Below are 8,683 nucleotides of genomic sequence, written 5' to 3'. Positions count from 1 at the left end.
CAGTCAGCGTGTGCTCTGATACCATCTTGTAGCGACTCGACCCAAATGGATCGAAGTCTTTGTGCTTACGTGTCATCCCTGGATCGGTATGCTGACACACACAGTACTCGAGGAATTATAACAGAGTTCAATCACACACTTTATTACATCGAGATCCTCAAAAGAGTATTTATAACAATAATATGGCCAAAGGCCATCTAAAATAAAATAACTGCGGAAGCATCGAAGGTAAATGAGTCCATCCAACTCCAAGGCAAACTGAGTGCAGGACAACGACCTATCGCACCTTTAATCCTCGTCAGAAAAGTCTACAACATGAGACGTTGCAGCCGTGTAGGTCAGCGCATGGAATATTCTGGCAATTTCACACCATAGAATAATAATGAAAAAAACTATCTCTATATGCAAATTTAGCTGGTGGAGGCTCTAAGTTTAATTTTTGCATAAAGCCAATTTTACCCTACAACAAAGGAATAAATTTTTTTACTTACTACTAAATTAAAATGCCATTATTGAGAAGGTTCCTCCAACTCAATCTCAAAATTCCCAAGTTATTAGTAACCCAATAATATTATTAAATAGAGTGATGAGACCAACCAATAATTCACTTCTAGATACTCAAGTTGTCCATAACCGGGGACACGGCTAACCATGATTAGTTTGTACACTCTGCAGAGGTTTGCGCACTTTTCCCCACAAGACTCGACCACCTCCATGATCGGAAGATCGAGACATAGCCTTTCAGAAGCGTTTGCCCTTAACCTTGGGTAGATCGGTACACCTACTTTCCCCTACATCAGCTAGTCTACCACGGAAAGAGGTCACACAACTTACTCAACTATACCAGAGCCCATAATGGCTTGTGGCTGCACACGGAAGTTTCTAAGCATGAAATATCTTATGATCCCTTTGAGACTGGGTGACGGACCTAGGGTAATCACACGGGTACTCTGGGATTCCCCTTGGGCAAGCACTGGTTTATCCAGGTGCCCCAACCAATCCACCCAGATGTGTATTAAAGTTGCCACCTTAGGTTATCCCAAAATTATTAACTCTCGCAACTTGCATGGATCACACATACCAATCCCCGTCTACGAGCATGGCTAAGCAATATATGATATAACGAATATTCCCGGGGTGATCAAAGGTCATAGGTTCCTACCACATGAACTACATAGCATAACCACATGTTCCCAATCCTACTCATGCAATCTTTGAGGGTGAGACTAATGCATAGTAGAAAAAAATTGGGTATTGAAAAAAATTGTGATCAAAGTGTGAACTTGCCATGCTGACGTTCATTGAACTGTAAAGATTCATAGTAGCAAGCTTCACACTTCAGATGATCTAGCGTAAGCAAGCAATAACATACATAAGCATACAAGCAAAGATCCAAAAAGAAAACAAATGAAAGACTTCGAAAAACTCCAAAACATCCAAATAAAGTTTCTGTACAGAACGTAATTTTTATAGTGGCAAAAATATGTGTGTTTGGGTTTAACAGAAATTACACGTTACAAGCTTCGATTCGCAAAAAGAATCACCTAAAATGGAGTTACAAAACTTGAGTTACGGCCTAACGAAGTTTGAATTCAGACATGTTTGAATTAAAATTTAAAAAAAATAAAAATATTTTTCGTTTGGTTCTCTGGATAGAGGGGATTTCTCTAAACTAGTAGGAAAAAGAATCAACTAAATCGGATCTATAGACTAAAAGATATACAAGAAACAAGAATTAGTATAGAATCTGAGATTGAAAAAAATACTGGAAAAGGAGAAAAAATTGGCCTGGGTGTTCACCGGACTTGTCGCCGGCGACGAGGAATAAGGCGGCTCCAATGTGTTTCGACGAAGGACGCGTGCAGGACGGTGTAGAGGACGATGAGGTGAACCACTTAACCAAGTTGTGGTGGTAGATTGCTTCCTATACACACGGTGAAAGGTCGCCGGAATTCGCGAACTCCGGCGAGCAATTGGAGAGGTTAGAGAGAGGGAAAAACTCCAGAAGGAGAGGTCTTCGGACGAGGGACGAGAGGGGCTCCCAGGGGTGCTTTATATAGGGCAAGGGACATCGAGAGTTGGGTGAGGCAAGATGTGTTAATGGTTGCAGTTTCAAGTGCTCATGGTGGCCATTATGGTCGTCTTTGAGGCGCACCAGGGGATGGGAGGGGTCGAGGGAGGCGAGGGGGTTCCGTTCAGAGGCGTTTTGGAGCGGGAAGAGGAAGGGGAGAGGTGGGGCTCTAGGGTGGAGATGCTCTGGGCGTTCTCTGTGAACGAACAAGGTAAGGAAGAAGATGACCAGGTTGGGTCGTGAGGAAGGATGGGCCTTCCTTGGGCCTTGGCTGCACGTTTTTTTTAAACGTTTTTCGTTTTTTATAGAAGCAATGAAACACCAAAAACAAAATAAATACACGTCTAAAAGTTTCCAGAAAATTCACATAGTTATATGGTCTTATATATGACCTAGTGAACTTTTATGTGGCCTGAAATGCAAGTTTTTCAAAAATAAATAAACATTTTGCTATGTTAATAAAATTTGCATCAAAATAAATTGCAAATAAAACACAGTAAATATATTTAGATTTAAAATTCAATTCCCAATATTTATTTTCTGTTTTTGAAGAAGTCCTTTTATCTTCTCTCTTTTTTTTGAAATAATGGAAATGAATTTATTTTTTTGGTGAAACCAAATTGATCCAAACTCCCAACTTCGAAAAAATTCAAAATTGGTTTTTAGGGAAACTTCCAACTCTCTCTTTTGGTCCTTGAGTTGCTCAAAGTTCCTTGGATCAAACATCAAATAAAACAAATGGGGCAAAATGCATAAATCATGGATGCATATGAATGATCTATTATAAACATCCAAATTGAAAATTGGGATGTTACAAGAAATAATGCAAGCTTGAAACTGAAATACCTAGAAAGGTGAACTAAATCTTTGGGCCTCTAGAAATAATGCAAGCCTGAAACTAAAATACCTAGAAAGGTGAACTGAATCTTTAGGCCTCTGGGTTCACCGGTTTGCCGTGGTCCGCACTGCTGGTTCACTCAGGGATCCAAACAAAGAGGAGTATGGCATATCACCTGCCGGTTCACTGGGCTGTCGTGGTTCGCACTCCTCCGATATTAGTTGTAGTACTAGTATATACACTATATATACCGCATGATTATTTGCTCCTTCTTACGTACTTCGCCGACATGTGGGAGAGCCAGCATCCAGGTCGACATGTCATGCACCAGATTAGAATGGGGAACGGAAGGGGGGCATCACCCCAGTCGTAGCGCCAGTAATTCATGACTATAGTGAGTAGTCATATCACAAGACCCCGTCTTTCCAGCAGTAACGCACCGTCAAATTGCACAGCCCTACCTTTCCAGCAGTAAGTAAGTTGAATCCGCTACTCCCTCACCCTCCTCGACTCTCCCTCAAACCGCCTACATGAAAACTGTCGTGCGTACTGCCCCGGAAAAGCCCAGCCCTCAACTTTTAACTACGTGAAAATAGTTCGAGCTTGTTTGTTCTATATAAATACTAGTACTATATGTTTATTCACCCATGGGGTAGTTCAATGAATGGAGGGTCGGGGAGCACAAGTGAACAATACTACTACTAGTAAGTAGGAGTTGTACAGTTAGTCAAGTTAAATAGAGAGTTTCTTTTCTTTAATGCCACGTACACAAATTGAAATGCTTGTTGTGGATAAAAAAAGATAATCACTCTACTATATATGTAGGCAGGGCCGGAGCGGTTGCTTTATTAGGGTTGCTCTCTTTATTCTCCCATCCTCTCCTGATCTAAACAAGACAGTGGTAGCGACATTTTCTCTCTGCTCACCGCTAGTCACAAATCCGGCCGGTGTGTGTAGAGGACTAGGTGCATCGTTCACGCGGTCATCACCGGCGAGGGAGGAAACCCAGCTGTCGGCGGGTCTTGATCCTCTGCCCGTGTCGTTCTCTCTGACACAGCGCTAGCTTGGGAGGTCCTCCGACCATTCTTCCTCCCTGCCGTATTGTGCGCAGATCCAACCTGTCGCCGCCGACATCCCGACGACCCTCAGGTATAAGTTCTTCGAAAGCGGCCTTGCTCTACTGCCCTAGCTCCCCATGTCTGCATGTGCATCTTTTTCTACTTCCATCAGCTCTTCCAAAACCACCTAAATTTTTAGTATTATTAGATGTAAAGCTACTTCATGTAGTTGAATCTAGGACTTGGTTCAAACAAGGAAGAAAGGGGGAAAGTCGTAGCATGAATCTATGTGACAGCCAGGTTTTTGCCTTCTTTCTTTTTCTAGATTTGATTTGCATTTGCCTTCATTTGCCTTGGTTTTGAGTTTTTAAGAATCAATTCAATTGGACTTTTCACTTGGGCATGCCCTTCACTTTCACCCAAGTGACCCATCTACCTCTCATGCAACCACATTTCTTTCTAAAACCCTAGAATGGCCAATTGAATATTTTTCATAAATGAAAATATTCATTTTCTTTCTGAAAGCTCATTTCAGAAATTAGAGCTCCAAAGCAACCCCAATTTATATAGCTCCAAAAATCCTGAGATAATTATTTTCTTTGCACCTTGGCCCACCTCCCTGAGTAAAATTATTGCATGACTTTTTGTAATATTTTTGCTACAGAAAATCTTTTCCATTCTGGCCCAAAAATGCACTTTGTACAGCAAGTGCATTTTTTCTAAATCTTTTGGAGCTGATCTGTCTTGAGCTTAAACACCCTCTTAAGAAACCATTAACCCCAGGAGATCAGCCCTAAAGGCCTTCTAGAACCTAGCCAAACTTGGTGACCAAGTTTCTGTCCAGAAACTTGCCAGCAAGCTTGAGTCACTTCTGGTCGGCCTGAGTTCGAGTTTTCACCTTTCTTAGACCTTACACTGCATGGAATCTAGCCCACACATGGTTTGGCAGCGCTTGGGCTTCGTTTTGGCAATGCCAGGGCGGTGACCGCGTGTGGACAAGGGGCCTGGCATGTGTTCGACGTGCTCTGTGTCGCGACAACGCCTCTGTTCAGCGCGTGCTCGAGCCAGAGCTCGCCAATGAATGCCGCACCGCGCCACCACCCTCGTCTCTTTGCCCTTGACCTCTCCCTGGCACTCGCCAGCGCCAGAGACGCCGCAGTGAGCACGGGCGCGTCATGGCCAAAAGCCACAGTGCACCCGAGCCCCTGTCTTCTTCTCCCCCTCCTCCCTGTGCTCGTCCGCGAGCGTGGATAGCCTCCACGTGATCGCTGAGCTCCTCGCACCCTCGCTGACGCCCCTCGTCGCCTCTCGCCGTCTTTTAGAGAGCTCCGGCGGTGACATGTACCCCTCCTCCCCTCCGGCTATAAATTGTGCCCCTCCCCTCCGTTCTAGCGCCACCCACAACCCCATCCAACCTTCACACACACGCAGCACAACCGCAGCCTGGCCGGGCAGGCCTCTGGTTGCCGTGCTCGACAGAGCTCGCCAGCGACACCCGTAGCTCATCCACCCCGTCCCCGACCTCCTGGAGCCCAACGAACCACCTAGGCGCATCCGTGGAGCCCCTCTGGTGCCGTCCTGAAGCCGTAGAGCCCCTAGATCAGCCCCTCGCCGTCGCCTTCTTCCTCTCCGGCAAGACCCGACCGCCGCCGCCGCTTGCGAGCTTGATTGCGAGCAGCTCCGGCCGTCTCTCGTCGTGCAGCACATACAGGCAGGTGCGTTGTGGCCCACTCTCCATTTCTATCCCTCCAGTCTGGCCCAAGGAGCCCTCCTCGCTAGCGTGAGCTCCGGCGAATTGCCGCCGCTTCTGTTTCTCTCCCCATCCCCTCTCTCCTGACCGGTGGGGCCCGTGTCAGCCTCTCCGCTTGCACCCAAAGCGGTACGAGTGGAAGCGTCTTTTCGCTTTACGCCATCGACGTCAGCCCTCCCCCTGGATTTTCTGTTTATTCATTTAATTCAAATATTTTGACCAGAACTTTGACCTTGAATATCTCCTAGCCTATAAGTCCAAATGAGTTGATTCTTGTTGCTTTTGGTTTATTACAGAAAACTCTAGCAGCAGACCAAAGTGTGGATTTTTCCTTGCTACCTAGAATTTCTGGAGATTTTCAGAGTGGTTCTTGATATTTTATTTTGTGGGTTTTAAATATTTTTAGAGGGAGAGACTCTTCTTGAAGCTATCCAGGAGGAGTGTGAACCTCCTCTGCACTAAGGCAAGCCACAATAACATTTGGATAGTGTCATCTCAATATCTTTGATTTTCTACTTGAATATGAGCTAATTTTCATGCATTTAAAATAGTTAAATAATTATGTTTGGATGCCTAGTTACTTTTTCATGCTTGTTATGCTTGTTTTAGTTACTAGTTAATTGCATGGAGTAGTTTAATCAAGTAGAGTAAAGTTTTTGGCTTAATGGTAATGAGTTTCTTTTGATAATTGCTATTCTCATATTAAAGATAAATGATTAAAAATGAGGTTTGACAATAACCAGTGTAGTAACATCAGTAGCTTTGTTGATGAGTAGTGCAAGATAGTTATTTCTGTGTTGTTGATCCGTTCTGATGAGTTCCATCTTGAGCATATCGAATAGTTGCATGATCATGGCATCGTATGGCTTGTAGTGAGTTTATTTTCAAGTTAAACTTGATAATAACCCAACTTGAATATTAAGTTGATCAAGTCATGGTGCCTCTAAATTGGGTTCTTTTCAGTGCGACCACATTTACCTTATGGGGGGGTCTTGATTCGATCCTTTGTCATGCCTCTTACCGGTGCCTCCAACTAGGGAAGGTTATGGGCGTGCGGCACCCTGGCCCGGTAAGCGGACATAACCGTGTGTGCTCGGTTGTTTTTATGGTACCTTGTCCCTGTTTGGGACCGTTTTGCCATGACGGTGGCCGTAGATGCCTTTGGTGGGCATGGGCCACCCATGACTTAGCCCTGAGAGGGAGTGAGTCAGAGTGGCCTGTAGAGTGTCATAGCAAGGGAAGGGTTTCGTCGGAACTCTGTGGTCCACCCAAATGGGACTGCGAGGCCCTTGAGTTCCGTAATGTGGTTAAAGTGTGCTACCTCTGCAGAGTGTATTTTTAATCAATCGATTGTCGCGTCCTCGGTTATGGAAACAACTCGGTAGTAAGTCACACCATGGATCAACAACTAAAAGTAATCTTGCACACTTGGTATATTCGTGGTACTAGTTTCATGATGACTTGTGGATCATGTGATGATCGTAAGTGATTGGCTTCAGTTGTGATCTGGGTATGATCACCGTTTGGTTACAGTGGCAACCCTTTGGTAAGCGAGTCCGAGGGACTCGGTGCACATAATGGTTTCATCGTATACATACTATCACTTGCATTGCATTAAACCTCATTAATTGTTATGATATTGTTTGTCATTGTGCTTATGTTTGTTGTGAGCTTGCAAGTACATTCAATGTACTGACCTGGCTTGTCATGCCAGCTTTCAGGCAAGACTAATCGGATCAGAGAGTGTCCCGCGTCTAGCATCATGTCCACGTTGGTGTCCCTGTATTATGGAGTTCCACATTGTCGTTATTCCGCGGCCGCGTAGTTGATATGATCGAGGCCCTTTCATGTTCATTAAATAATGTACATACTGTTCAGCTGCATCGTGTGTGCCGCTTGGCCTCTTCTCTTGATGTAATACAAGACTTATGTATCCGCTAGCATCAATAAAGCGGTTGTTTCTATACCATGATGTTGTGTGTTGCCAGTAGACTTGATCTCTGGGCTGGCAATGCAAGGTAAACCGGTTGCTCTGAACCGGGGTGCCACAACACTTTGTATCAGAGCAGCACTGATTATAGGACACGCTAGACCGTTAGTGCATTAGTAAGACGGTAGATAGTTGTGTCTGAGTGCCGGTAGTCATAGAAATTGGACCACAAATAATGATCACAAGCGCAAATTCGAGCCTAAGAAGGATATGCAACCAGTGCAGAAGGCTCGTACATGGAAATAGACTCTGGTGGAGTATAAGCCCAACTAGCAGCAGAATTTCAACAAGACCACAACTCAAGTCAAGAATGTTGTAACCAATCCGGTGTGTGAAGACTGTCAGTGCAGCAACGCCTACTTCAGCTGTGGACAAATCGGACATTACGCCAGCCAATGTCCCAAGAACGGCAAGCCAGTAGTCTCCTACCATCCACAAGTCAACCATTTGGAGTCATATCCCGACCCGAGTACCATCCAAGGCCAAATCCATCATATCTCCGCTGACGAAGCCCAAGAAGACCCGGAAGTCGTCATTGGTATGTTTCCTGTTAATAACATACCTTCAGTAATTTTATTTGATTCTGGGGCTTCCCACTCTTTTATTTCGTGGAGATTTGCTGCCCAAAACAAATTCCCCTGCTCGATTATGGGCAAAAGCATGATGGTACAATCCCCAAGTTCGGTGCTCTGAAGTAATTTGGTCTGCCGAAATTTGGAAACTGAGATAAAAGGAGTCAAGTTTCCAACAGCTTTGATAGTCATTGAATCTGATAAATTGGACATTATTATGGGAATGAATTGGTTGACCCAATACCAAGTATGCATCAACTGTGCAACTAGAGAAGTCACCATGGTAAATCAGGAAGGTCGCACTGCAAGTTTTTATGCTCGCAGAAGTATACCCAAGAAGGATATGGTATTCTCAGTTGTGGTCGAAGAAGTGGATCAATTCCTATGGTCAGCGAGTATCCAGA

This window comes from Triticum dicoccoides, chromosome 1B, assembly GCF_002162155.2.
Source record: "Triticum dicoccoides isolate Atlit2015 ecotype Zavitan chromosome 1B, WEW_v2.0, whole genome shotgun sequence".
Lineage (NCBI taxonomy): Eukaryota > Viridiplantae > Streptophyta > Magnoliopsida > Poales > Poaceae > Triticum > Triticum dicoccoides.
The sequence above is the reverse complement of the archived record's forward strand: the minus strand, read 5'-3'. Positions refer to the sequence as shown.